The sequence below is a fragment of the Manis javanica genome, chromosome X (assembly GCF_040802235.1).
Source record: "Manis javanica isolate MJ-LG chromosome X, MJ_LKY, whole genome shotgun sequence".
NCBI lineage: Eukaryota > Metazoa > Chordata > Mammalia > Pholidota > Manidae > Manis > Manis javanica.
Window position 1 is genome coordinate 51553478 of NC_133174.1, and position 15354 is coordinate 51568831.

General features: G+C 39.9%; 1 protein-coding gene across 7 annotated transcripts in view; it reads right to left on the reverse strand.

Annotated features, from left to right (window-relative positions):
* AMER1 (APC membrane recruitment protein 1) overlaps positions 1–15354 on the reverse strand; it is a 176748-nt gene that overhangs the window by 113691 nt on the left and 47703 nt on the right. For 6 of the 7 annotated variants that reach the window (XR_012127297.1, XR_012127296.1, XR_012127300.1 and 3 more), the window contains 3 exons: positions 14704–14879; positions 3198–3284; positions 1475–1632 (listed from right to left, as the gene is read on the reverse strand). The gene's annotated coding sequence lies outside the window, so the exon portion shown is untranslated. The remainder of the gene's footprint in view (positions 1–1474; positions 1633–3197; positions 3285–14703; positions 14880–15354) is intronic. The other variant, XR_012127298.1, reaches the window with a different exon arrangement.

Here is a 15354-nt window from a genome sequence, read left to right on the forward strand (position 1 = left end):
CAACCATCTCTACAGTGTATTTTGGAGGGACTGATATAGAAGGAAGTGTTCCTAAGGCTAAAAAGCTGTGACCAGAGAAAATCAAACCACAGCAAAGGAAGCAGACAAACTAAATACTAACTAAATGAAAAATTATATCAGCTACCCACAAAGTCAGTCAAGGGATACACAAAGAGTACAGAATATGACACCTAACATATAAAGAGTGGAGGAGGAAGAAAAAGAACTGATAGAAAAAAGAATTTCTTTTCACAGACTGTGTTTATAATAGCATAATAAGTGAGTTAAGTTAGATGGTTAGATAGTAAAGAAGCTGCCCTTGAACCTTTGGTAACCATGAATCCAAAGCCTGTAATGGCAGTAAGTACATATCCATTGATAATCACCCTAAATGTAAATGGAATGAATGCACCAATCAAAAGACACAGAGTTACAGAATGGATAAAAAAGCAAGGCCTGCCTATATGCTGCCTACAAGAGAGTCATTTCAAGCCCAAAGACATACACAGACTAAAAGTGAAGGGATGGAAGATGATATTTCATGCAAAAAAAATAGGGAGAAAAAAGCAGGTGTTGCAGTACTTGTATCAGATAAAATAGAGTTCAAAACAAAGAAAGCAACAAGAGGCAAAGAAGGACATTACATAATGATAAAGTGTTAAGTCCAACAAGAGGATATAACCATTATAAATATCTATGCACCCAACACAGGAGCACCTACATATGTGAAAGAAATGCTAACAGAATTAAAGGGGGAAATAGAATGCAATGCATTCATTTTAGAAGACTTCAACATACTACTCACTGTAAAGGACAGATCAATCAGACAGAAAATAAGTAAGGACACAGAGGCACTGAAAAACATATTAGAACAGATGGACCTAACAGACATCTACAGAACACTCCACCCAAAAGCAGCAGGATACATTCTTTTCAAGTGCACATGGAACATTTTCCAGAATAGACCACATACTAGGCCACAAAAAGAGCCTCAGCAAATTAAAAACATTGAAATTGTACCAACCAACTTCTTAGATCACAAAGGTATAAAACTAGAAATAAATTGTACAAAGAAAACAAAAAGGCTCACAAACACATGAAGGCTGAACACATGCTCTGAAATAATTGGTGAATCAATGACCAAATTAAAACAGAGATCAAGCAATATATGGAGACAAATTAAAACAACAGTGCAGTGCACCAGCTTCTTTCCCTCTACTCCTTGGATTTCAGTGATATGAATGTTAGGTATTTTGTTCTTGTCCTACACATCTCTGTGGTTCTGTTCATCTTTTTTCTCCCTGTTGCTCAAAATGCATAAATTCTATCATTCTTTCCACCAGTTCACTGATCCTATTTTCTGTTATCTCCAGTGGATATTGAGCCTATCCAGAATTTTAAAAACATATTACTGTAGTTTTTTAGTTTTATAATTTCCACTTTTTTGAATGAACAACATAAGTTTATTTCTCACAGTTCTGGAGTCTGAGAAGTCCAAGATCAAGTGACCAGCAGATTCGGTGTCAGGTGAGGGCCCGCTTCCTGTTTCACAGACAGCCAAGCCACCTTTTCACTGTATCCTCACATAGCAGAAGGAACAAAGTATCTCATGAGAGATCTCATTCTCAGAGTCTGTAATACACACAAATGTAAATATCATTAACTCTGCTCTCCTTCTCCAAAAATAGTAATATTATGACTTAGGGTTAAATCAATATTAAATGTTTACACACTATTATGACTATGTATATATGATTTGTAGCATTGGGCACTATACATGCATTATCTCATTTAATCTTTAAAAAATTTGTTTTTGATATACTTTGTACTGAAGTATAGTTGATATACAATATTATATTAGTTTCAGGTATACAACATATTGATTTGACATTTATCTACACTATTAAATCCTTACCCCTAGTAGTGTAATTACTATCAGTCAACATAGAAAGATGTTGCAGAACTATTGACTATCTTCTCTATAGCTTTCATCCCCATAGCTAATTTATATTACAATTGAGATTTTGTGCCTTTTTATCCCCTTCACCAATTTCACCCACCCGTACCCTCCCCCATGGTTACTACCAGTCACTTCTCAGTGTCTATGAGTCTACTGCTATTTTGTTAATTTTGTTTTGTCTTGTTTTCAGATTCCACATGGAAGTGAAATCATATGGTATTTGTCTTTCTCTGTCTGGCTCATTTCACTTATCATAATACTCTCTAGGTCTACCCATGTGATTGCAAATGGCAGGATTTCTCTTTTTATGGCTGAATAATAGTCCATTATAACTTCTAATTTGTTGCTAAGATTTTTCTAAGTTTTCATTTGCTTCGAGATAATTTGTAATTGGTTGTTGAAGTATTTTATGGCAGCTGCTTTAAAATCCTTGTCAGGTACAGGTAATTCCAAACATCTGATTTATCTCAGTATTGGCATCTATCGATTGTCTTTTCTCAGTAATGTCTTATTTTTCTGGTTCTTGTTATTATGAGTAACTTTTTTTACTGTATCCTAGACATTTTACTTAGTATGTTAGGAGACCCTGGGCCCTATATAAATATTTCATTTAAGCAGGCAATTACCCTGTTTAAGTTTAGAATATGGGTCTGGATCTACTTTTGTGGGCTGTGGTTTTAATGACTAACTTTCTTTATGATTTTTATGATGCTATTTAAGTCTACTTCATCTGTGTGGTCCTGATGGAGTTCCCACTCATTTCTGTTGATGCTGTCTGAGAGGTTGAGGGAATACTTCAAAGCAGGCCATCTGGTGAACCTAGGTTACAAGGAAATAGCCACTGTCTGCAGGGAAGATGAGCATATCCCAGGTCTGGCCTCTTGTTTTGTTAGGTACCCCTTGCTGGTGCCACCTAGTCACCTGATGTCTCTCAATGGGAGAGAGGAGTCTCAGGCCTGGCAGAGAAAGAGAGTGATTCCTCTGGCTGCTTATTGTCAGTGGGGCTCTCAATCAATCCTCTTTGCTGGTGATGCTGGGATCACATGATGTTGTCAGAGGGACATCTCTTCTGTCTGGGAGAGGGTTGAACTTTCCTAGGTTACCTTCTGTTGCTAGGTTGGGGTCAGGAAGTGCCAGATCTGGATCACCTTGTTCTCATGGGTTGGGGGACAAATGATGGTTATGCTGTTGTGTTTTCCCTCTAATCCTATGATCCCTAACCAGTTCACCTTCTTACCACTTTTCAAATTCTCCTTTGTTTGTGTCTTGTGTTATTTCCAGAGTTTATAGTTGTACTTTTGGGGAATATCTGAACCAGAAGACCCTGTAAAACAATTTTTAAGAATAATTATTAACTGTAATAAAGATGAGGAATATATTTCTGTCCTCAGGAACCAACATCCAGTCAGAGAGATGAGACAAGAATGTAAATATAATAGCAGCACTTACCACCTACTATGTTTCAGTTTATAGTTAATAAACATTCAGTATCAGTTAATGAATGTTTATCATTTTATAATAATCTCTGAGAACACAAATATGTTGCCCATTTTAAAGATGCTAAAGAGAACTTAAGCAACTTGCTCAATGTCACACAGCTAATAGGTAGCAAAGTCAGGACTGTACCTAAGCCGTCTAACTTAAAAGCTGCTACTCTTACCACTAAGTTGGGTGCCAACAGATAAAGGCAAATGAATGTCTGTAGGGTTCAGAAGTAAGTGGGCCCACCATAGTGTGGAAATCAGGGGTAGTTAGCATTTAGGTGGTGTTATGAAGGGCAGGCAGGATTTCAATGGGTGAAAGTAGTGGAATTCTAGTTAGAGGGGACAGATGTATAAAGGCCCTTGTGGTAGTAACAGTGGGAGGCCTACTGAGGAAACAGCTAAAGTGTCTGGTGTATTGAATGGTGAGAGTTGGAACCATACAATAGAAGGCTTTGAATGCCAGGCTGAGGAAGTCAGTTTTTATTTCATAGGCATAGGGATTTCACCAGAGGCCTGGCCTGAACAGTTGGGTAATTTCTAAAGAACAATCTGATGGCAGCAGCTGAAAATGGAAGCATGGAGCTCAGTTGAGCCTAAGGATGAAGCTGTGGCCTAGAACCATGGCAGCTCAGATGGAAAGGAAGGGATGGATTCAAGAGATATTTAAGAGGCAGAATCAACAGAGTTCAGTGACTGATTAGATGTTGAGACTGAGCAAATGAAAGGAGTCAATGATGCTCCATTTAGAAGCCTGGCTGGCTGGTAATGCCATTAACTAATGTTGAATTTTTCTATCTTCAGGAAATGGAAAAATGCATCATAGCATCTTCTGTACATCAGTCTTTTGAGACCTAAAAGCTGTGTTCTGCTCAAAGGCAAATTTCTTTTCTCAAGGCAAAAATTCCTTTCACCGTTCCTCATAGACACTATTTACAACTGTTAGAATCATTTTCCTTTGCTCTCCTCTAGAATACTCTAATTCCTGGCACTCTTAGAATGCAAGATACAGTTAGAATGGTGAGGGTAGTGTGGAGAGAAACAGAGAAAGAGTGAGGGAGAAAGTGTGTGTTGGGATGATGAGGCTACAATATAAGGATATGACCTGAATTCTAGCCTTTAATTTAGAGGCAACACTGACAATTTTGTGGTTATGAGACTTGTGTTCCAACACATTAGTACTATGCTTCTCATGTTAAAGCCTTGTGCATCTTGACAAGGTGTCAGAGGACAATAAAGTGGTAATGGAGTCTTGAGGGTTAAGACAAGGAACTAGGAGTTCTGGGGTATAACTCCATCTCAGCTTCCAATCATCTCAGGGGCCTTAGGAAATCCTCTTTCTTCCAGGTACTATTCTGTGCTATAGATGACATTCTATTATGTCGAACAATGTGAAAGTGCCACTACTTGGCTAGTTTCAACTGGTACAAGCAACAATATCACATGGTTCAACTTAATACTTTTATCTGTTTTAATCATGTGCCTGCTTACCTTACCACTTTCTCATAGCATGTATGCATGTATACTTACACACACACAAACACACATATACACTACTGTTAGATTGGCAGCTCCTTTACAGCTGAAATAGTTTTAGATCTCTGAAAAAAAAGGGCTGGATTTACAATGCTTACCAGTTTCCATGGAGGAAAATACTTTTGCCACTGCCAATTTCATCTATCAATGTGACGTTACTGAATGTGGAGTTGGGAAGAGATGTATACAATTAGCTCTTGAGAACTGATACAAGCTGGCTGTAGCATACTACTGCTTATCTCTACATCCCCTCATAGCACTAAGTGCATGTGCTCAGAGTTAGTATGACAGCAGGAACTGTCAATTTGAAGATGCAGCATCCTCCTGAAGAATTCAAACTGCAGAGATGCCAGTAATAATGACAACCACATTGCTTCCTTGCTTTACAATTTTTTTTGAGAGGGCATCTCTCATATTTATTGATCAAATGATTGTTAACAACAGTAAAATTCTGCATAGGGGAGTCAATGCTCAATGCACAATCATTAATCCACCCCAAGCCTAATTCTCGTCAGTCTCCAATCTTCTGAAGCATAACAAACAAGTTCTTACATGGTGAACAAATTCTTACATAGTGAATAAGTTCTTACATGGTGAACAGTACAAGGGCAGTCATCACAGAAACTTTCAGTTTTGATCACGCATTATGAACTATAAAAAATCAGGTCAAATATGAATATTCGTTTGATTATTATACTTGATTTATAGGTGGATCCCACATTTCTCCCTTATTATTATTATTATTATTATTAATAAAATGCTGAAGTGGTAGGTAGATGCAAGATAAAGGTAGAAAACATAGTTTAGTGTTGAAAGAGAGCAAATGTAGATGATCAGGTGTGTGCCTGTAGACTAAGTATTAATCCAAGCTAGACAAGGGCAAAAGAACATCCACGGATGCAAAAGATTTCTCTCAAAACAGGGGGTGGGGGTGGGGGGTGAGGTTCTAAGCCTCACCACTGTTGATCCCCAATTTTTCACCTGATTGCCCCGCCGAGACTGAGCCTGTCTTAGGTTGTTCCTCCCTTGAGGAATCTTACCCATCTCTGGCTAACCAGTTATCTTCAGGGGCCATACAGGGAAATGTGAAGGTGGTAAGTGAAAGAGAAGCCATATTGTTTGAAAAGGTTAGCTTTTGACTTCTTTGCAGATTTATGCCCTGTGGCTTCTATGCCCAGCATTTGTCTTGAGGTATCTTTACCACTTTGAGGAATTATGATACTCGGTAAATTCGATATGAGGCACGAATTCTATTTGAGGGTTGTAATTAGGAAGGAAGAAGAAAAGCTATATAGGTAGCAGAAGGAAGAAAACATGGGAGGATTGATTACTTCTTTGACATATCTTCTTGTAGAGAAACTTAAGCATGTATAGGTGTTAAACTACTAAATAAATTGCGCACACACACTAACATAATAGGAATATAGTTACACAACCAAAGCAGATCTTTAATTACCAGCCATCTCCAGTGAAGCCAAAAAAACCAGTTAGGCACACTAGGCATTTGTGAATAATTGTCTATGATATGATGGATATTGTCCAACTGTACTTGAACAGTCTGAGAGAAATCAGACAAATTAAAACAACCCATTCCTGGGAACTGCTAACATCCCATATGTTCTTTTAACCATAGATAGTCTGTAGTTGTAAGATTTTGGAGCACTACAACTTGCACTTCTCCTAATTCTTGGTTGAGTTCCAACAGTACAGATCCAGTCAAATTTGTTGTTTTACTGAAAGCACAGGCCAGCTTAGATATCAACTTCTTCATTCCAATGGCAAGTCCAGGAACCAGTGGGATGGATGCAGCTACAACGGCATCATTGCCTGGATCTTTGTTGAGGTATTTTGATGATCATCTTCTGGTATGAGTCTTCCAGAGAGTGCTGATGTTGGAAGTTGTTCTCCATATCATATCTTAGTTCATTTTCTGGGTAGCCAAATGAGGCTTTGATCCTCTGTATAAACACAAACAGACCTTTTGCCCACACTTTGATATGCCCTTTATACCATTGTGTAGAACTCATTGGAGGTCACCACACAGGAACTGCTTTTTTTTTTAAGACAAAGGAATATTATCAGAAAAGTGTACTTCCATAGCTGATCATCTGACACCCTTTAAGTGATCAAAATTAAGAATATTTAAAGCATGCATTAATCGTTGATTTAGTAAGTTTTATTCTATCAGGGAGTAATCCCTCTTTTCTTTCTTACTTTTTTTTTTGTTGTTATCTTTAATCTACACTTACATGAAGAATATTATGTTTACTAGGCTCTCCCCTATACCAGGTCCCCGCAATAAACCCCTTTACAGTCACTGTCCATCAGCATACCAAAATGTTGTAGAATCACTACTTGTATTCTTTGTGTTGTACAGCCCTCCCCTTTCTACCACCACCCTTATGCATGCTAATCTTAATATCCCCCTTCTTCTTCCCCCCCCTTATCACTCCCTACCCACCCATCCTCCCCAGTCTCTTTCCATTTGGTACCTGATAGTCCATTCTTGGGTTCTGTGATTCTGCTGCTGTTTTGTTCCTTCAGTTTTTCCTTTGTTCTTATACTCCACAGATGAGTGAAATCATTTGGTATTTCTCTTTCCCCGCTTGGTTTATTTCACTGAGCATAATACCCTCCACCTCCATACATGTTCCTACAAATGGTAGGTTTTGTCCTCTTCTTATGGCTTAGTAGTATTCCATTGTGTATATGTACCACATCTTCTTGATCCATTCATCTACTGATGGACACTTAGGTTGCTTCCAATTCTTGGCTATTGTAAATAGTGCTGCGATAAACATAGGGGTACATCTGTCTTTCTCAAACTTGATTGCTGCATTCTTAGGGTAAATTCCTAGGAGTGGAATTCCTGGTCAAATGGTAGGTCTGTTTTGAGCATTTTGATGAACCTCTATACTGCTTTCCACAATGGTTGAACTAATTTACATTCCCACCAGGAGTGCAGGAGGGTTCCCCTTTCTCCACAGCCTCGCCAACATTTGTTGTTGTTTGTCTTTTGGATGGCAGCCATCCTTACTGGTGTAAGGTGATACCTCATTGTAGTTTCAGTTTGCATTTTTCTGATAATTAGTGATGTGGAGCATCTTTTAATGTGTCTGTTGGCCATCTGTACTTCTTTTTTGGAGAACTGTCTGTTCAGTTCCTCTGCCGATTTTTTAATGGATTAATTGTTTTTTGTTTGTTGAGGTGTGTGAGTTCTTTATATATTTTGGACATCAAGCCTTTCTCAGATCTGTTATTTACAAATGTATTCTCCCATACTGTAGGGTTCCCGTCTGTTCTATTGATGGTGTGTTTTGCTGTACAGAAGCTTTTCAGCTTCATTTAGCCCCACTTGTTCATTTTTGCTGTTGTTTTACTTGTCCGGGGAGATATGTTCAAGAAGAGTCATTCATGTTTATGACTAAGAGATTTTTGCCTATGTTTTTTTCTGAGAGTTTTATGGTTTCGTGACTTACATTCAGGTCTTTGATCCATTTTGAATTTATTTTTGTGTATGGGGTTAGATAATGGTCCAATTTCATTCTCCTACATGTAGCTGTCCAGTTTTGCCAGCACCATCTGTTGAAGAGACTGTCATTTCACCATTGTATGTCCATGGCTCCTTTATCAAATATTAATTGACCATGTATGTTTGGATTAATGTCTAGAGTCTCTAATCTGCTCCACTGGTCTGTGGCTCTGTTCTTGTGCCACTACCAAATTGTTTTGATTACTCTGGCTTCGTATTAGGGCTTGAAATTGGGGATAGAGATCCGTCCTACTTTATTCTTCTTTGTCAGGACTGCGTTGCCTATTCGGAGTCTTTGGTGTTTCCATATGAATTTTTGAACTATTTGTTCCCGTTCGTTGAAGAATGTTGCTAGCAATTTGACAGGGATTGCATCAAATCTGTATATTGCTTTGGGCAGGATGGCCATTTTGCTGATATTAATTCTTCCTAGCCACGGGCATGGGATGAGTTTCCATTTGTTAGTGTCCACTTTAATTTCTCTTAAGAGTGACTTGTAGTTTTCAGGGTATAGGTCTTTCACTTCTTTGGTTAGGTTTATGCCTAGGAATTTTATTCTTTCTGATGCAATTGTGAATGGAGTTGTTTTCCTGATTTCTCTTTCTATTGGTTCATTGTTAGTGTATAGGAAAGCCACAGATTTCCGTGTGTTAATTTTGTATCCTGCAAGTTTGCTGTATTCCAATATCAGTTCTAGTAGTTTTGGAGTGGAGTCTTTAGGGTTTTTTATGTACAATATCATGTCATCTGCAAATAGTGACAGTTTAACTTCTTCTTTACGAATCTGCATTCGTTGTATTTCTTCGTTTTGTCTGACTGCCGTGGCTAGGACCTCCAGTACTTTGTTGAATGACAGCAGGGAGAGTGGGCATCCATGTCTTGTTCCTGATCTCAGAGGAAAAGCTTTCAGCTTCTCACCCTTCAGTATGACGTTCGCTGTGGGTTTATAATATATGGCCCTTATTATGTTGACGTACTTGCCCTCTATACCCATTTTGCTGAGAGTTTTTATCATGAATGGATGTTGAATTTTGTCAAATGCATTTTCAGCATCTATGGAGATGATCATGTGGTTTTTGTCTTTCTTTTTTTGATGTGGTGGATGATGTGGATGGATTTCCAAATGTTGTACCATCCTTGCATCCCTGGGATGAATCCCACCTGGTCATGCTGTATGATCCTTTTGATGTATTTTTGAATTCGGTTTGCTAATATTTTGTTGAGTATTTTTGCATCTACATTCATCAGGGATATTGGTCTGTAATTTTCTTATTTGGTGGGATCTTTGCCTGGTTTTGGTATTAGGGTGATGTTGGCTTCATAGAATGGGTTTGGGAGTATTCCCTCCTCTTCTATTTTTGGGAAACTTGAAGGAGAATGGTTATTATGTCTTCTCTGTGTGTCTGATAAAATTTCGACGTAAATCCGTCTGGCCCGGTGGTTTTGTTCTTGGGTAGTTTTTTGATTACCGCTTCAATTTCCTTGCTCATAATTGGTTTGTTTAACTTTTGTGTTTCTTCCTTGGTCAGCCTTGGGAGGTTGTATTTTTCTAGGAAGTTGTCCATTTCTTCTAGGTTTTCCCGCTTGTTGGCATATAGGTTATCATAGTAGTCTTTAATAATTCTTTGGATTTCTCTGGAGTCTTTTGTGATTTTTTCCATTCTCATTTCTGATTCTGTTGATTCATGTTGATTCTCTTTTTCTATTAATAAGTTTGGCTAGAGGCTTATCTATTTTGCTTATTTTCTCAAAGAACCAGCTCTTGGTTTCATGAATTTTTGCTATTGTTTTATTCTTCTCAATTTTGTTTATTTCTTCTCTGATCTTTATTATGTCCCTCCTTCTGCTGACTTTAGGCCTCATTTGTTCTTCTTTTTCCAGTTTCGATAATTGTGATGTTAGACTATTCATTTGGGATTCTTCTTACTTCTTCAAGTGTGCATGGATCACTATATACTTCCTCTTAAGACTGCTTTCACTGCGTCCCACAAAATTTGGGGCTTTGTGTTATTGTTGTCATTCATTTCTATATATTCCTTGATCTCTATTTTAATTTATTTGTTGATCCATTGATTATTTAGGAGCATGTTGTTAAGACTCCATGTGTTTGTGAGCCTTTTTGTTTTCTTTGTAGAAGTTATTTCTAGTTTTATACCTTTGTGGTCTGAAAAAGTGGTTGGTAGAATTTCGGTATTTTGGATTTTGCTGAAGCTCTTTTTGTGGGCTAGTATAATGTTCCATGTGCACTTGAGAAGAATCTATATCCTGTTGCTTTTGGATGTTGAGTTCTATAGATGTCTATTAGATCCATCTGTTCTAGTGTGCTGTTCAGTGCCTCTGTGTTCTTACTTATTTTCTGCCCAGTGGATCTATCCTTTGTGGTGAGTGGTGTGTTGAAGTCTCCTAAAATGAATGAATTGCAGTCTATTTCCCCCTTTAGTTCTGTTAGTATTTGTTTCACATATGTTGGTGCACCTGTGTTGGGTGCATATATATTTAGAATGGTTATATCCTCTTTTTGGATTGAGCCCTTTATCATTATGTATTGTCCTTCTTTATCTCTTGTTACTTTCTTTGTTTTGAAGTCTATTTTGTCTGATATTAGTACTGGAACCCCTGCTTTCTTCTCACTGTTATTTGTCTGAAATATGTTTTTCCATCTCTTGACTTTTAGTCTGTGCATGTCTTTGGGTTTGAGGTAAGTTTCCTGTAAGCAGCATATAGATGGGTCTTGCTTTTTTATCCATTCTATTACTCTGTGTCTTTTGATTGGTGCATTCAGTCCATTTACATTTAGGGTGACTATTGAAAGATATGTACTTATTGCTATTGCAGGCTTTAAATTCGTGGTTACCAAAGGTTCAAGGCTAGCCTCTTTAGTATCTTACTGCCTAACTTAGCTTGCTTATTGAGCCATTATATACACTGTCTGGAGATTCTTTTCTTCTCTCCCTTCTTATTCCTCCTCCTCCATTCTTCATATGTTGGGTGTTTTGTTCTGTGCTCTTTCTAGGAGTGCTCCCATCTAGAGCAGTCCCTGTAAGATGCCCTGTAGAGGTGGTTTGTGGAAAGCAAATTCCCTCAGCTTTTGCTTGTCTGGGAATTGTTTAATCCCACCATCATATTTAAATGATAGTCGTGCTGGATACAGTATCCTTGGTTCAAGGCCCTTCTGTTTCATTGCACTAAATATATCATGCCATTCTCTTCTGGCCTGTAGGGTTTCTGTCTAGAAGTCTGATGTTAGCCTGATTGGTTTTCCTTTATAGGTGACGTTTTTCTCTCTAACTGCCTTTAAAACTCTTTCCTTGTCCTTGATCTTTGCCATTTTAATTATTGTGTGTCTTGGTGTTGTCCTCCTTGGATCCTTTCTGTTGGGGGTTCTGTGTATTTCCCTGGTCTGTTCGATTATTTCCTCTCCCAGTTTGGGGAAGTTTTCAGCAATTATTTATTCCAAGATATTTTCCATCCATTTTCCTCTCTCTTCTTCTTCTGGTACCCTTATAATACGGATATTGTTCCTTTCGGATTGGTCACACAGTTCTCTTAATATTGTTTCATTCCTGGAGATCCTTTTATCTCTCTCTGTGTCAGCTTCTATGTGTTCCTGTTCTCTGGTTTCTATTCCTTCAATGGCCTCTTGCATCTTATCCACTCTGCTCATAAATCCTTCCAGAGTTTGTTTCACTTCTGTGATCTCCTTCCGGAAATCTGTAATCTCCCTCCAGACTTCATCCCATTTCTCTTGCGTATTTCTCTGCATCTCTGTCAGCATGTTTATGATTTTTATTTTGAATTCTTTGTCAGGAAGACTGGTTAGGTCTGTCTCCTTCTCTGGTGTTTCTGTGATCTTCGTTCACCTGTTATTTTGTCTTTTCATGGTGATAGGAATAGTTTACAGAGCTGGGATGAGTGACAGCTTGAAGAACTTCCCATCTTGTTGGTTTGTGGCCTTCGTCACCTGGGAGAACAGCGAGTTCTAGTGGCTTGTGCTGGGTAGCTTCACACAGACAGGGATTCTGCTTCCTGCCCGGCTGCTATGGAGTTTATCTCCACTGCTGCTGTGGGCATGGCCTGGCTCAGGCTGCTGTTCCAAAGTGGTGGAGTCATGTTGGAGGGGGAGCGGCTGGGAGGCTATTTATCTCCATAAGGGGCCTCCGTGTTCCCTGCAGCCCAGGGGTTTAGAGTGCCCAGAGATCCCCAGGTTCCCTTTCTCTGGACTAATTATCCTGCCCTGCCCCTTTAAGACTTCCAAAAAGCACCCGCCAAAACAAAACAATGACCAAAAACAGTTAATTAATTTAAAAAATATAATAAAATAAAATTTTTAAATGGCCACTCGTTTTTCTTTATTCTCTGGTGCCAGCCTCAGGCACCTGTTCACCCGTCTTGCTGCCCTGTTTCCCTAGTATTGGGGTCCCTATCCCTTTAAGGCTTCCAAAAAGCACTCACCACAAGAAAACAACAACAACAAAAAAAAAAAAATGGCCTCTCGCTCTTCTTTTGTCCTCCGGCACCGGCCTCCAGTACCTGCTCACCATTCTTGCTGCCCTGTTTCCCTAGTATCCAGGGCCCCGCGCATGCACTGTGTCTGTGCTCTGGTCCGGATGGCTGGGGCTGGGTGTTCAGCAGTCCTGGGCTCCCTCTCCCTCCCACTCTGACTCCTCTCCTCCCACCGGGAGCTGGGCAGAGGGGTGCTCAGATACCGCCGGGCCGGGGCTTGTATCTTACCCCCTTTGTGAGGCACTGGGTTCTCACAGGTGTGGATATGGTCTGGATGTTGTCCTGTGTCCTCTGGTCTTTATTCTAGGAAGAGTTGTCTTTGTTATATTTTCATAGACATATGTGGTTTTGGGAGGAGATTTCCACTGCTCTACTCATGCCACCATCTTGGCTCCGCCCCTCTGCTTTACAATTTTCCAAACCATTTTTATATCCATTTCATAGGAGATACACATGGCAGGGATTTATATTCTTACCTGATGCATGAGGAAGCTGAGGCCCAGAGAAATGAGGAGACACCCTAGGCCACACAGTTATGGGCAGGCCAGGGCCAGAAAGGCAGTCCCCTGATGTAATTTCCAGGAGGGAAGCCAAACACTTTTACTGTTGCTGGACTTTACTCACTGAAGCTCAGCTCCATCTTCAGCTATGAAGAAGATACTTCCTGATTCATGAGACAGGAGCTGGAAGACTACAGACTGTTTCCACCAGCTACCTATAATTACTCTGAATAATGACTTCCATGAACATGACCATCTAAGGAGGAAGCCACATTAAGCCATTTGTACTTTATATGGTCATTTTTCCAAGCCAGGAACATGTTCAGCATTGGTATTGAGAATGAGAGAGAAAGAAGACAGACAGATCAACAGAGAAACTGTGACTGAGGAGTTGGGAGCATTAAGAAAGTGAATTACATGAAGTATTGCAGTTTTTCAAAACCCTAAATAAACACACACACACACACACACACACACACACACACACACACACACACACATCCCAGAAGTAAAAAAATAAAACTCTAAAGACACTGTGTTTAATGGCTGGGCAGTCAGAGTGTAGCATCTGACTGCTGGCAGGTACAAATGGCTCTTCACAGGGCCCTGGCCTTGTGAGATGAGCTCATAGAGGGCAGACAACCAGTACCAAAGCATTTGAGTAATGCTACTACCTTGCATTTCTATAGCCCTTTACAATTTTTAAAAAGTACTTTCACATCTAGTGCCTACTGCACTTTTCAGTGGAAAAAATGAAAATGGCCTCTGTTGGAACACAGGATTGGTGGATGAAGGCTGAATAGGTATTACTGGCTCCATTTAGTAAGTGAAAAATATATGTTCAGGGCTGGAGACAGACCTATGCAGATTCTCAAGGACTATGCTTTGGTTCCTCCTAGTGCAGGCCTGCCCCAGGCCAGTTTTTCAACTGTAGAGTCCCTCTTCAGACAGGCCTATCACTAAGCCCAGACCCACAGGTGGCATTATAAATACCCTTCAAATTCTTTGCTTTAAGTTTGCGCTACCTGGAAAACACTCAAGGTGGGGACCCTGAGGAAAGCATTTTCGTGGGTTATCTTTGTACTCTGAATGCAGACATCACTCACTTCCATGCACAAAAAGCTGCAGGGAAGTCGTAAATGCATAATCTTGGCACCAATCACCTGCCACACTTTCCTCTTTCCCACTCACCTGCTCAGTCGCACTGTTCCTCAGTGCTCTCCTCCCTCTGTGCCTGGACTTCTCATGACCACTTTAGGCTCCTTACTTAGATGATGGCTTTAATCCTGATTATTTGGTTCAGACCTTAGCCTGATCTTCCAGGTACACCCTGTTGCAGTTCTCCTGGATCCAGGCATTTCCAGTTGCTGAAAAAAGAAACATTCTCCTTGAAGTCTCCATTCTTGCCTCTTGTTGGATGCTAACAGCCTTGGCTTTTCTGGGACCCTCAGGTCCAGTCACCAACAGTTACTCACAGACCCCAGTGGGAGAAGTACAAGAGCCCCAGACTCTTACTTCCCCAGCTACTGAATTCTCCAAAAAGGGTGAACAGGTTGACTGTGTTCTCTCTCACTACAAGGAACACACCTACCAAAGATCCAAAGCAAGGTTGCCTTTGTGCCAAGGGTACAAACCACAGTGATAGCTAAGGCTGACCACCATCTAAGCAGGGACTGCAAAGGCTAGGTACTGGACAGACAAGGCTGGCGAGGAGGCTGAAACTCAGAGGGAAAGGTTGGAAGGACCTGAAACTATTTAGCCTGGAAAAGATATGACTCCAGGTGATTTGAGTCAGTTCATGTCATTTTCCACTCCTATCTAACGCAGGACAAGAGCTAAAGT